The sequence below is a fragment of the Mirounga angustirostris genome, unplaced genomic scaffold, assembly GCF_029215605.1.
Source record: "Mirounga angustirostris isolate CCGP_5_RB_7025 unplaced genomic scaffold, mMirAng1.0.hap1 SCAF_6, whole genome shotgun sequence".
NCBI lineage: Eukaryota > Metazoa > Chordata > Mammalia > Carnivora > Phocidae > Mirounga > Mirounga angustirostris.
Genome location: NW_026991714.1, coordinates 64,933,407 through 64,948,398, shown reverse-complemented (window position 1 = coordinate 64,948,398; position 14,992 = coordinate 64,933,407). Strand labels below are relative to the sequence as shown.

Genomic DNA, 14,992 nt, shown 5'->3' with positions numbered 1-14,992 from the left:
AAATAAATAAATAAATAAAATTAACTATTTTTTTTTTAAAGATTTTATTTATTTGACACAGAGAGAGAGACCGCGAGAGCGGGAACACAAGCAGGGGCGTGGGAGAGGGAGAAGCAGGCCTCCCGCGGAGCAGGGAGCCCGATGCGGGGCTCGATCCCAGGACCCTGGGACCATGACTTCAGCCGAAGGCAGTTCCTTAACGACCGAGCCACCCAGATGCCCCAAGTTACATTAAATTAAAATAAGTAAATGGATAGAGTAAAATACACCACACTGATACTAAATAAGAAAAGAGGAGTAGTTGTATTAATTTTAGACAGAATAGACTTTATTTTTAAAAAATTTATTTATTTATTTGACAGAGGGAGAGATAGGAGAGAGCATAAGCAGGGGGTAGTGGCAGAGGGAGAGCGAGAAGCAGACTCCCCGCTGAGCAGGGAGCCAGATGCAGAACTGGATCCCAGAATTCTGGGATCATGACCTGAGCTGAAGGCTGACATTTAACCGACTGAGCCACCCAGGCACCACCAGACAGAGTAGACATTAAAAGAAGGAATGTTAGTAGAGATAAGGAAGAGTTTTATTGAAGTATGGAATGATTAGTTCTCCAAGAAGAATGAACAGTTCGGGGGCCCCCCTGCGTGGCTCAGTCGATTTACTGTTTGATTTTGGCTCAGGTCGTGATCTCAGGCTCATGAGATTGAGCCCATTGTGGGGCTCTAAGCTGGGTGTGGAACCTGTTTATGATTCTCTCTCTCCCTTTCCCCCTCTCCCGCCCTGCCTCACACACGTGCACATTTTCTCTCTTAAAACAAAACAAAACAAAACAATAACAGTTCTTGTGTTTGCCGAACAACAGAGCATCCATCTATGTCATGCAGAAACTCATTCTACTGCAAGGAGAAATAGATGGATCCTTTTTCATTGTTGGATACTTCAACACTCCTCTATCAGAAATGTGCAGATCCAGGGGCGCCTGGGTGGCTCAGTCGTTAAGCCTCTGCCTTCGGCTCAGGTCACGATCCCAGAGTCCTGGGATCGAGCCCTGCGTCGGGCTCCCTGCTCTGCGGGGAGCCTGCTTCTCCCTCTGCCACTCCCCCTGCTTGTGTTCCCTCTCTCGCTGTGTGTCTCTCTCTCAAATAAATAAATAAAATCTTAAAAAAAAAAAAATGTGCAGATCCAACCGAAAGAAAATCAGGACATAATGGAACTTAATACCATCGATCAAATGAATGTAATTGACATTTATAGACTTCTTCATCCAACTAGAGCAAAATGGGTATTCGTCTCAAGCTCACTTGTAATTTTTACCAACAGAGATCACATATTAGGAAATAAAACACACTTGAAGAAATTTACTTGAAGAAATTTATTTTTAAAAAGATTTTATTTATTTATTTGAGAGAGAGAGAGCAAGTGTGCAGGAGCGGTGGGAGAGGGCAGAGGGAGAGAGAGAAGCAGATTCCCCGCTGAGTAGGGAGCCCGACAAGGGGCTTGATCCCTGGATCCTGAGATCATGACTTGAGCTGAATGAAGGTAGCTGCTTAACCAAATGAGCCACTCAGGCGCCCCCACCTGAAGAAATTTATAAATAATAATTCTACAGTATTCTCAGAACAGTTTGGAATTAAACTTGAAATCAGGGAAGATTATTGGAAAATCTTAAAATATGTGGGGATTAAACAACACACTTCTAAATAACATGTAAATCAAAGAATAAACTTCAAAGACATTAAAAATATTTTGAATTAAAAATGAAAACAAGTTATCAAAATTTTGGGGATACAGCAAAAGCACTGACTACAGGGATACATATATTAAAAAATATATAAAATCAATTATAGAAGTTTCTGTTTTGGAAAAAGAAGAGCAAATTAATTGCAGGTTAAGCAGAGGAAAAGCAGTAAGGATTATAGAAGAAACCAGTGAAATTCAAAACAAGAAATTAATAGAGAAGATCATTGAAACCAGAAGCTGTTTCTTCAAAAAGATCAATAAAATCCATAAGCCAACCAGGCTAACTCATAAAAAAATGAGCAAAGACACAAATTACTAATAACAGAAATGAAAAAGAGGACATTACTATGGGTCCCATGAACATTAAAAGGATAATGAAGGACTATTATGAACAACTCTATGCCCATTAATTTTATAACCTAGATGAAATGGACCAATTTCTTGAAAGACAGAAGCTGCCAAAACACAGAGGAAGAAGTATACATGAATAGGCTTGTGTCTATTAAAGAAATTGAATCAGTAATTAATATTTTCCAAAACAGAAACAACCAGGCCCATATTGTTTTTCTGGTGAATTCTATTGTGCATTTAAGGAAGAAAGTAAACCTTTTTATTTTTATTTATTTTTTATTATTTTTACAACCTGTAATAGGATAGGAGCAGAGGTAATACTTCTTTTTTTTTTTTTTAATTTTGTCATCTAGCTACATTTTAGAGGAAAACATTGGATATGATTTTACAAACAAGGTATTAACGTAATAAATGAGAATATACAGAATTAATATTTTTTTACATTGAGAATGCCATTTTTTTGTTCTTATCTATTTATTTATTTATTCATTTTTTATTATGTCATGTTAGGGGAAATCAGAGGGGGAGACAAGCCATGAGAGACTATGGACTCAGAGGTAATAACTTCTTAACTCGTTCCATGAGGTCAGCATTACTCTGATAACTAAAATCAGTCAAAGACATTATAAGAGAAGAAAATTATGGACCAGTATCTGTCATGAATTATAGATGTAAAAATTTTCAAAAAAATATTGAGAAACCAAATCCATAAATGCATAGAAAGAATTATACAGCATAGTGAAGTGAGATATGTCTCAGGTAAGCAATGGTGGTTCAACGTTCAAAAATCAGTTAGGGTCACCTGGGTGTTCAGTCGGTTAAGCATCTGTCTTTTGATTTTGGCTGAGGTCATGACCCAGCCTTGGGTGGGGGAACTCCATGCTAAGCATGAAGTGGACCTGAGATTCTCTCTCTCCCTTTCTCTCTGCCCCTCCCCCTGCTCTTGCTCTTTCTCTTTCTTTACATAAATAAAATCTTTAAAAAATCACTTAGTGGGCTAAAAAAAGGAAAATTACATCTGCACCATCATATCAATAAATGCAGAAAACTTATTTGACAAAGTCTAACACTCATTCATGATAAAAGCATCAGTAAACTAGGAGTTTTCTCAGCTAGAAAAAGTATATCTATGAAAAACTATAGCTAACATACTCAATACTCAGTTGTGAATAACTGGAGTTTTTGCAGTAAGTGCAGGACAGATCAAGGATGTCACCCTTTCCTTGCTCCTTTTCAACATTGTTCTGGGAATGCCTAGCTAATGAAATAAGACAAGATAAGGAAATTAAAAGGATGCACATTTAGAAGGGAGAAATAAAGTTCTTTGTTCACAGGTGACATGATCGGCTATGTAGGAAATCTGAAAGAATTGACCAAAACCTTTTGGAACTAATAGGCAACTATAGCAAGGTTGCAGGATACAAAGTTGATATACAAAAGTCAATTGCTTTTCTTTTTTTCTTTCTTTCTCTCCTTTTTTTTTTTTTTTTAAGATTTTATTTATTTTTTTGACAGAGAGAGACACAGCAAGAGAGGGAACAACAAGTAGGGGGAGTGGCAGAGGGAGAACAGGCTTCCTGCTGAGCAGGGAGCCGATGAGGGGCTCGATCCTAGGACCCTGGGATCATGACCTGAGCCGAAGGCAGACGCTTAACCGACAGAGCCACCCAGGCGCCCCAGTCAATTGCTTTTCTACATACCAGCAACTATTAGGTGGAATTTGTGTGTGTTTTTTTGGTTTGTTTCTGTTTTTTTAAGTTGCTTCATGCCCAGCATGGAGCCCAGTGTGGGGCATGAACTCAAGACCCTGAGATCAAGACCTGAGCTGAAATCAAGAGTCAGCCACTCAACTGACTGAGCCACCCAGGGGCCCCAGGAGGTGGAATTTGAAATTAAAAGCCCAATACCATTTATATTAGCACCCTTCCAAAAGATTGTTAGGTACAAATCTAACAAAATATGTATATCTGTATGAAGAAAACTACAAAACTTTGTTGAGTGAAATGAAAAAAGAATAAAATAAGTGGAAAGATAGTCCATGTTCTAAGGATAAGAAGAGTCTGTATTGTGGAGATGTTGGTTCTTCCCAGGTTGATGTCAGTTATTCCCAGGTTCATCTATAAATTCAATGCAATAGCAATCAAAACCCCAGTCAGTTATTTTGTGGATATCAATGAACTGATTCTAAAGTTTAGAGATGTAAAAGACACAGGATGCCTTATTAGGGAATTATAAAGTTGGAGGAATGACAGCACCCAACTTAAAGACTTAATATAAAGCTATAGCAATTAAGTCAGTGTATTATTGGCAAAATAATAGATGAATGGATTATTGAACAGAGTGTGGAGCCCTGAAATAGATTTGCATGAATATAGTCAACTGCTCTTTTACAAAGGAACAAAGGCAATACAGTGGAGCATAGATAGTCTTCTCAACAAATGGTGCTGCAACAGTTGGATTTCCAGAGCAAAAAGAGAATGTTCTAGAAACAGTCCTTACACCTTCTACAATAATTAACTGAAAATACACAATAGATGTAAGTGTAAAACACAAGACTTTAGGACTCCTAGAAGATAGCTCTGGAATAAACGTATGACACCAGTGGCTCAGTTCATGAAACATAATAAGTTGGACCTTATTAAAATTTGAAAAATCTGTTTTGCCAAAAACAATGTTAAGAGAATGAGAAGACAAACCACCGATTGGGAGAAAATATTTGCAAAATATACATATAATAAGGGACTGTTACCCATAGTATTCAAAGAGCTCTTAAAATTTAACAGTAAGAGAACAACCCGATTAAAAAATAGGTAACAGACATCTCACCAAAGAAGATAATTCAGATGTCAAATAAGCATGTGATAAGATACTCCACCATCATATGCAGATTAAAATAACAATGAGATACACTACGATGCAATAGAATGGCCAAGATCCAGAACACTGACAGCACCAAATTCTGGTAGGATGTGGAGTTAACATAAACTCTCATTCATTGCTTGTGGGACTGCAAAATGGAACAGCCAGTTTGGAAGACAGATTGGCAGTTTCTTAAAAAACTAATCATACTTTTACTGTATTATCCAGTAATCATTCTCCTTTATATTTCCTCAAAGGAGTTAGAAACTTATGTTCATGGAAAAACCTACTATGAATGTTTATAGCAGCCTTTTTCATAATTGCCAAAATTTAGAAGAAACCAAGATGTCCATGGGCCACCTGGGTGGTGCAGTTGGTTAAACGTCTGACTCTTGGTTTCAGCTCAGGTCCTGATCTTAGAGTCTCCCAGAGATTCTCTCTCCCTCTGCCCCTCCTGTTCATGTGCTCTCTCTTTCTCTCTAAAATAAAGAAATAAATCTTAAAAAAAAAAAGAAGAAGAAGAAACCAAGGTTTCCTTCAGTAGGTGAACGGAGAAATCAATTCTGGTACTTCCAGACAGTGGAATATTATTCAGCGCTGAAAAGAAATGAGCTATCAAGCAATGAAAAGTCATAGGGTACCTTACATGCATATCACTAAGTGAGAGAGGACAACCTAAAAGGCTATGTATATGATTCTAACTATATCACATTCTGGAAAAGACTCAACTTGGAGACAGAGTAAAAGAGTAGTGGACACTGGGGGTTGGGTTGTGCGGAGGGATGAGTAGGCAGAGCAGAGGATTTCTAGGGCTGTGAAAATACTCTGCATGATACTATAAGGATGGATACATATTATTATACATTTGTTCAGACCCATAGTATGTACAACACCAAGAGTGAACTCTAATGTAAACTGTGGACTTTGGAGGATTATGATGTAGTAATGTAGGTTCATGACTTGTGGCTGATAGATCACTGTGGGGAGGCATGTTGATAATGGGGAAGGCTCTGAATGTGGGATGGTAGGGATATATAGGCAGTCTTTTGTCTTCCTCTCAATTTTGCTGTGAACCTAAAGCTGCTGTCAAAAGTTATAGAAAATAATATAAGAATCAATACAATACATGTAGCCTGGGAGAAGAAAATATCTGAAAGATAATTATCCCTTCAGATATTTTTCCTGAATATTTCCATATTATAATATTGCTCCAAAATAGATATATGTTATTTTCCAGTTTATCTAGATGAAAATATTTTATTTATTTATTTATAAAACAGATTTTATTTATTTGAGAGAGAGAGAGAGCATGTGCACATGAACAGGAGGAGGGGCAGAGGGAGAAGCAGACTTCCTGCAGAGCTGGGAGACCTGACATTGGGCCCCGGGATCATGACCTGAGCCAAAAGCAGCCCGTTAACTGACTTAGCCACCCAGTCGCCCCTAGATGAAAATATTTTATATGAGATGCATATATAGTGAAAGCAAGCCCATTTTCCATCCTCTGTCTTTCTTTTTGACTTCACCCTCTTTATCAGGTCTCCTATGAAACACCTGCTGGTACCCCCAAGTGTTTCCTTTCAGATACTAATCACATCCATTGTTCCAGATGATTTGATTTTGTTTAATGTCTTCATCTTCTCCATAACCATAGATTTTTTTCTACATCTTCACATCCTCTTTGTATATTGTAGATATCAAGAGTAGAATAAAAGCTGACATGCTTGTAATGTGCATGACAGGGTAGCAGAAACAAAGATGTTGGTATTTACTGTGGCTAAGAGGACGAGCACGGTTTTGGTGATAGGAGTTTTTTCTGTAGGTTCTGGTAGATAAAGCGAGTGGGAATAAGTGAGGAGAGATGCAGGAGGAAAGATGAGGGGAATGAGAGGCTTATTCATGATGGGTGTGGACCAGCAGCTGGTGTCCAGTGGTCCTTCTTGGATCGAACTGGACCATGATCTTTCACGTGCCCTTCCACTTGAATGTTTTGCCTTTTGAGGTGACAAAATGCATTTTGATGGTGCTGCTTATATACGAAGATGACAATATTATGCCTCAAGTTTTGTTACTTCTTCTTACTATCATTTCTCCCATGACTTACATGTTTGTAAGGTACTCAGTGGTAAGGGTTGGCTGTGGGTTTGTAATTTGTGTGTGTGTGTAATGTTATATGGTCTCTCTTATAAATATAATCATTAGACCAAGCTGTGTGAATCATTCATCTGTTTACTAAATACTGAGTACATGTTTTGTGCTTCGTCTTGTAATAGATGCTGATGGAATAAAGACAGGGATGGGGATGAGGTGAAGAGTATGAATATGCCACTAAATGTAACTCAGTGAAATAGTCACCCAGTGAGTAGAAGACTCCATCATGTCTTTCTTTAATTTTTATCCTTTAACTTTAAATATTTCGGGATGTCAGACCTCATGGCAGCTTCGTCTTTGTCAAACTGATGTACTTTGGAAAAATCATTGTAAAATGTATTTTAAAAGCCTTTTCTATTTTTACTTCTCACTTTCATTTCAGAATTGCTCCGTTGAGGGGAAGACGTGACCTTAAAAATCACTTTAACGTTTTTCGGAGTAGTAAGTTATTAAGGAAATGGTAATTGTTTTGCTTGCTGTCTACAGTCTTCGGAGCACAAGTGAGCTGCATTCATAACTTTATAATTCACTTTTGCCTTTATTCTTGCTTACCTTTCCCCTCATCATGAATCTTTCTCCTATACCCGATAGTATCTTTGTACTTCTCTCCTCTGGGCATTTTTAATGCCTTCTGTTTTGGGGTTACAGTATCATTGTCATTGTTTTCTGATATTGCATGCTTAATTAAAACCTTAGACATTTTGAACTTGGAGCTTCATGTTGGTGAAATAAATTAGACTTTCCTTTATCATTATTTTTTCCAACAGATTTACATAAAATGACAGCTACCAAGTTTTAAATTAATTAGGTTGATTACAATTCTACACTTTCCTTTGAGTTTGTTGTAATGCAGTACTATATGTGTGTGTGTGTGTGTATTTTGTCCTAAATTTTACCAATCAGGGTCACTCATCTTGATATTTTGACCATCCTCTAAAAAGCAGCATCCTGACAGCTTTTATTTCCTGTGATTTTGTTAGATTTTGCTGCCTACCGTTTCACGGATAATACATTTTTAAGCCAAAGAGGTTTCATATCCAGAATAATTGCCTATAATTCAGTTTTAAGGTATGTCTATTTTTTGTACGTTAGACCAATACTTTTCTACCTTTAAGGAAATACGAATCACCTGGAGATGTTACTGAGATGCAGATTCTGAATTCAGTGTTCTGATGTGTTGTCGACCTCCCAGATGAAGGCTGCTAGTATCAGTAGTTGTTGCCTTCTGTCATCTTGTGAAGAGGATATTCTCAGGAGTTCTCCTTGCAGTGACTGCTGGGGTCTCCTATCTCATTCAGATCCCCTCCTTGGTGGTAGATCGTGCTGTGAAGACAGAGGCCATGTTGCTGATTCCTTTGGTATCTTTTCTGCCTTCCCTCTGCACTTCCCAAGCATCCTGGGAAGGGGGAGGGAGGAGAGACACCTCTCTTGCGGAGAGGTTGGACCCATTGTCTGAGTTGCTTATGTAGCTAATCGATGGTCTAAGAATGCTAGGAACTTTATTTGTAATTATGTATATGTAGAGGCAGATTTTTATTTTAGCTTAGCGATGTAGTCTTGGCATGACAAGTGGAAATAAGATTTATATCAATCTAATTATGTTAAGTGTAACAGAAACAGTTCCACTTAAAAAGATACTTTAGTAAATTTTTTTGAAAAGTGAATATGAGGAATTCCTTTTTTTTCTTAAAATGACAATTACTCTCTAATTTTCATTTTTGGTAGCTAATGTTTCTGGGTGTTAGCTATTTAAAAAAGGATGATTATTTTATGGTGCGCCTGGGTGGCGCAGTAGGTTAAGCATCTGACTCTTGATTTCGGCTCAGGTTGTGATCTCAGGGATGTGATCTCAGGGTCATGAGATTGAGCCCTGTGTCAGCCTGCTCACTGAGTGTGGACTATGCTTAAGACTATCCCTCTCCCTCTGCCCCTACCCCTTGTGCTCTCTCTCTTTCTCTCTCTCTCATATAAATAGATAATTTTTTTTCAAAAAAGTCATTTATTCTGTGTGTGCACATATTTTCACTTATGAACTTTTATTAAATTTAAAATCTGTATATATAAGCAGATGGGAAAAACATAGTGTTGTACACTTTTTTTTTCCTAGCACACTCAGTCTATAAGTAGTATGTGTGATTACCAGGTTAGAATTTTGAGTTTGCCCCTAAACCAAGGATTTCTAACATAAAATTTTGAAAACTGTATTGTGTTTGTTGGGATAGTTATCTGAATGAAGGTAGAGACTATTTTACACTTATCTGTGAGATACAAGGTGTAAGAAGCACAAAGAGCCATCCTTTGACCATTCTAACAGTTGCCTCTTGACATTTAGGAGAGAACCATCTTGGAAAAACTTGCTGTGATTTTCTTTTACAGGTCTCAAGCATTACTGGTCTTGGAGGTCTAGGTGATAGTACTTTTTATATGTAAATGCCTTTATTCATTTCACACACATTTGTTCACTGTGTAAGATGTGCAGGGCACTGTGGGAGACACTCATGGCCGCATGCATCCTGCTTTTCAGGAAGTCTGCTTTGCCTTTAGTGCATGTGTCAGGCAGTCTGAGTTCACTGGTCTTCATAGTATGAGAACATCTTGAAGTCTTCTATTTAACTTGATTGCAATTTGTGTATGGTACTCTGCACAAAAGCATTGACAGACTTTGGCTCTCTTCTCCACGTGTTGTCACCAGGCAGTGTCTTTAATCTCTTCAGTGCTATCCTTGGTTAATTTTCTCATCTGTATCTGTTATGTTGTAATTTAAATGAATTATTTAATGTATCTTCGTTTGTATATAAGCATATCCTGTGTTCACTGACTCTTCCACGGCTTTCATCCTTAAAGAAATAAAGAAATCTATTGATTCAGATTGCATTTAAACCTTTTATTTTAATAGAGAGCCTTTCCTGGGACTCCCTAAACTAGTGTCTATTTTGTGAGTATTCTTGTTTATGTCAGATAAAGTCTGCTCAGTTCCCTAGTAGCCGTGTAGAGAGAAGGTAAGAGAAGTGTGAAATGTGAAGGGTGGTGCAGGCTTTACCTCCATTTCTAGAACAGACTGTGAGCCCTGAGGCATCAGAGATTGGAATATGTCCATGCGGGATCTAGCCATTGTGTGGAAGTCCCACTGCTCTCTCTTTGTAATGGAAGCAAAGGGCTGGCTGTATTCACCTTAGAAGTAGAGTTTTCTTTGCCCAACATTCTTTGTTCTGCTCAGACATTAGAATAGAACTGAACTAACCAGAGGGATATAGCCATCTCTTGGTTGTCTTTTTTGGGGGGCAACAGCTTTATTGAGATATAAATCATATGCCATACAGTTTATCTGTTTAAAGTAAACAGTTCAGTGGTTTTTACTATATTCACTGAGTTGTGAAACTACTACCACAATTAATTCTTGTACATTTTCATCATCATGACAAAAATTCTGAACCCATTAGAGGCACTTCTCATTTACCCCAGTTAACCTCGTTACCACCTCAGCTCTAGGCAACTAGTCTACTTTCTTTCTCTATGGATATGTCTGTTCCAGATATTTCATATAAGTGGAATTATAGAATATGTGATTTCTTTTGTGACTAGCTTCTTTAATTTAGCATAACATTTTCAAGGTTCATCCATGTTGTAGCATGTATCATTACTTCATTTTTTATGGCTGAATAATAGCCCAATGCATGCATATGCCACATTTTATTTACCCATTTATCAGTTCGTAGACATTGGAGTCTTTTCACTTCTTTGGTATGAACATTCATGCACACATTTTTGTGTGGACGTATTTTTTCTTTTCTCTTAGCTATATACCTAGGACCAGAATTGCTGTAACAGGGTAATTCTGTATTTAACCTTTTGAGGAGCTGCCAGGTTGTTTTCAAAAATAGCTCTTGATTATTTTTGTAACCATTATCCCACCTGTATTTTGACTTTCCCTGCCTTGATTTAGGCTTTGCCACCTCTTGCCTGGCTCTCAGAAGAAGCTCATAACTGGGCATTTGGCACACTGCTTAAGACTGTAGACTATGGACTTTGAAGAGATCAGTGCCTAGGGTGTAACCCAGGAAAATTACTTAATTTAATTTTTATTAATTACTCAGCTAATTCATTCTGTATTTCCAGTTTCACTTACCACTTTTTATTACCTGGCTTCTGTTAGTGCTCTGCTTTTGCTCTTGAATTTTCCTGGAATTTTGTTACATATTTTGGCTATAACTTTTGTCATTTTGCATTAGGGATATTTTAGGAGCAGCATTTGGTGGAATGTGCTTGGCTTCTGAAATTATAACATGTAAAGTTATCCATCAGTACCAGCCTTAGCTCCATCTGGCTCTGTGTCTACCCTAATCTAGCTCGATTCTTCACCGTTTCTCAACACTGTCCCCCACCTTCTATATCACCTGGAACATTCTTTCATCTTTTTTTTTTTTTTAAAGATTTTATTTATTTATTTGAGAGAGAGAGAGAGCACATGAGAAGGGGGAGGGTCAGAGGGAGAGGCACACTCCCCGCTGAGCAGGGAGCCCTATGTGGGACTCGATCCTGGGACTCCAGGATCGTGACCTGAGCCGAAGGCAGTCGCTTAACCAACTGAGCCACCCAGGTGCCCACATTCTTTCATCTTCAAACCTCCATATCCTGAATGCCTCTGAGTGTTCCCTTCTCCTTTTTTTTCTTTTTAAGTTTTATTTATTTATTGGAGAGAGAGAGAAAGTGGGGGGAAGTGCAAAGGGAGAGGGAGAAGCAGACTCCCTGCTGAGCAGGGAGCCCCACTTGGGGCTCGATCCCAGGACCCTGAGACCATGACCTGAGCCAGGGGCAGACACTTAACTGACTGAGCCGCCCAGGTGCCCCTTTCCTTCTCCTTCTTGCTCTAACTGAAACCTGACTGCCTTCTGAGGACAGTGCTTCCTATCCTCCCAAGTAGTGGCTGCTTTTTCCTACCCTAAAAGTATCTCAGGGTCTAGAGAAACGGAGTGCTCCCTTTGCTGCTTTGAGATAATTTTTCTTCTCCCTCAAAATTGCCAGCTCCTTTGAAGCATTTGTCATCATACCTCCCCCTTACCTTACCTTCCAGTGATTTCTTTACATTCAGGCTCACTTTTTCTTCATCATTATTCCTGTTGTCATTCTTGGTGAGGTGAACATCCATCCAACACCTGGCCTCTTCATCCCCACTTCTGATCGTCTTTACCGCAATTTAGCTGCCTCTTCTATGTCCATACCCTAGGACCTGTGATGACTGATAACTATTACTTCTGCGACTCTTCATCTACTACTCTTACAGGTTTCTAGCACAGTAGCTGACACCACATAATAGATGCTTGGTAAGCATTATTGTTGTTCCTGCTAGTCTGCTTCTGTTGTAGCACCAACTGTCCTTGAAGGCAAGAACTATGTCTTTTGTTTCGTATATTTCCAGAACTATCACAGTCCATGGTATAAAAAGTCTTTTTTTTTTTTTTAAGATTTTATTTATTTGAGAGAGAGAATGAGAGAGAGAGAGAGAGCACATGAGAGGGGGGAGGGTCAGAGGGAGAAGCAGACTCCCTGCTGAGCAGGGAGCCTGATGCGGGACTCTATCCTGGGACCCCAGGATCATGACCTGAGCCGAAGGCAGTCGCTTAACCAACTGAGCCACCCAGGCGCCCTACTATTTTTTTTTTAAAGATTTTATTTATTTATTTGACCGAGAGAGAGCGAGAGCAGGAACATAAGCAGGAGGAGTGGGAGAGGGAGAAGCAGGCTTCCCACGGAGCAGGGAGCCCGATGTGGGGCTCGATCCCAGGACCCTGGGATCATGACCTGAGCCAAGGCAGACACTTAACAACTGAGCCACCAGGCGCCCTGAGAGTTTACTATTAAAAACATCTCTTAAAGGAATAATAATAATCTGATGATAAGAAGACTAATATTTAATTAGCACTTTTTATGAACCAAACACAATGTTAAGAGTTTTACATGTTTTACTTAATTCACATTACAGCCAAGTAATGTTGGTACTATTAATATTCTCACTTGTATTTAGTGGTTTAGAGAGATTAAATTGCTCAGTATCACATAGCTACTAGGTGATAAACTAGAATTCAGTTCCAGGCCATAGGGTTTACTGTATTATATTCTCTTATAGTGCCTAGTTGAGAAATTAATACAGACACAGTCTGTGAGAAATTAGTTTACAAAGCATGCATCTGACAAGAAATTACAGTCAATAATTTATTAAAAAATAAATTGAGTTTAATCTCTTAAAAAGACAACCTAGTAGGAAATGGGTAAATATTATGAACAGGTAATTCACAGAAGAGAAACCTTGAATGGTGAATGAACTTGAATAGGCTGGTCAAAATCTGACTGCTTATCAGGAGAATGCCCAATAAAAACAGTGATATAGGGGCAGCTGGGTGGCACAGTGGGTTAAGCCTCTGATGACGCCTGGTTTCAGCTCAATTCGTCATCTCAGAATGGTGAGATCTAGCCTCAGGTCTGGCTCTGTGCTCAGCATGGGGTCTCCTTCTCTCTTTCTCCCTCTGACTCTCCCCCCTTCTCTTCTCTCTTTCTTTCAAATAAATCAGTAAATCTTTATTTAAAAAAAAAACCCACAGTGGATAACATTCCATATCATTCAGACTGGCAGAAAGTAAAATGACTGACAACTTGAAGCGTTCACGAAACATAGATTTAAGGGAACTCTTAAACTGCTGTGGGAGTGTAAAATTCCTGCAACCACTTTGGAGATGCATTTGTCAAAATGCAAAACCTTCAGGATGTGCATTTGCACAACCTGAGCCATTCCTCATCTAGGAAAATGTACTCTAAAGCCATGGAAGTCAGAGTGGGCTCCCCAAGGTCCTTTCAAGGGATCTAGAAGGTGAAAGCTATTTTTATAATAATATTAAGTCATTATTTGCCTTTTTAAGTCTCATTCCGTCACTAGTGTATACAGTGGAATTTTCTAGGAGTAATATGACATGTGATTATTCAATAGAAACAGAAGTGAGAATCCAGCTGCCTTCTGTTAAGCCAGGCAATAAAGAGATTTTAAAAAATGCAAAATAGTACCGCTCTCCTCACTATTTTTTGTTTCAGAAAATCTTTTTTAATAGAAATACATTATTTATGTCAACATATAATGGGATTATTAAATGCATTAATATTTTAAAATTTATTAGTTTTACTCTCTTATGGTAAATACTTATAGCTATACAAATATTTATAGATATAACCCACATAAATAAAACTTCTTTATAGTCCTTTTAGTCTTTTTAAATCCCGAATGAGATCAAATGGTTTTGAAAATCATTGCATAATGGAAGTATTCAGTATAGCATTGTTTATAATAGTAAAACATTGGAATCAACCCAGATATTCATCAGGGTGGATATGATGTTAATTCTATCAGTATGGAATTGTAAAATACATTGTGATAAATCTTTATTACATACATACACACATTCATACATAATTATATAGGGATCAGATAGTATATATTTGTCAAATATCCCTTACCGCATGTGTAAAATAATACGATTTTTTTGAGAATGTCGTATATTTCTGTTTACAAATATGTAATAAAATTAAGTACAATCTTTATTATTAGTTCATATTATTATCTTTTGGCTTTATTTTATTTTTTAAAGATTATTTGAGAGTGAGCGAGAGAGATTAGGGGGAGGGGCAGAGGGAAAGGGAGAGAGAGAATCCCAAGCAGGCTCCACTGCTGAGCATGGAGTGCTTGAGCCATGACTCTGAGATCATGACCTGAGCCGAAATCAAGAGTTGGATGCTTAACCCACTGAGCCACCCAGGCTCCCCTCTAGGGAGTTTTTATTTTTATTATTATCATCATGACTATTATTTTATATTAGAATAACTTTAGGGACAAAGAAGTATATTTATTACC

At 38.1% G+C, this 14,992-nt stretch overlaps 1 protein-coding gene across 3 annotated transcripts in view; it reads left to right on the top strand.

The window, feature by feature from the left end:
- Positions 1–14,992, top strand: part of SMYD3 (SET and MYND domain containing 3) — a 713,262-nt gene that overhangs the window by 145,904 nt on the left and 552,366 nt on the right. The window contains exon 2 of one of the 3 annotated variants that reach the window (XM_054508102.2): positions 7,481–7,598. The exons of the other annotated variants lie outside the window; for them this stretch is intronic. The gene's annotated coding sequence lies outside the window, so the exon portion shown is untranslated. The remainder of the gene's footprint in view (positions 1–7,480; positions 7,599–14,992) is intronic. 3 annotated transcript variants of the gene reach the window in all.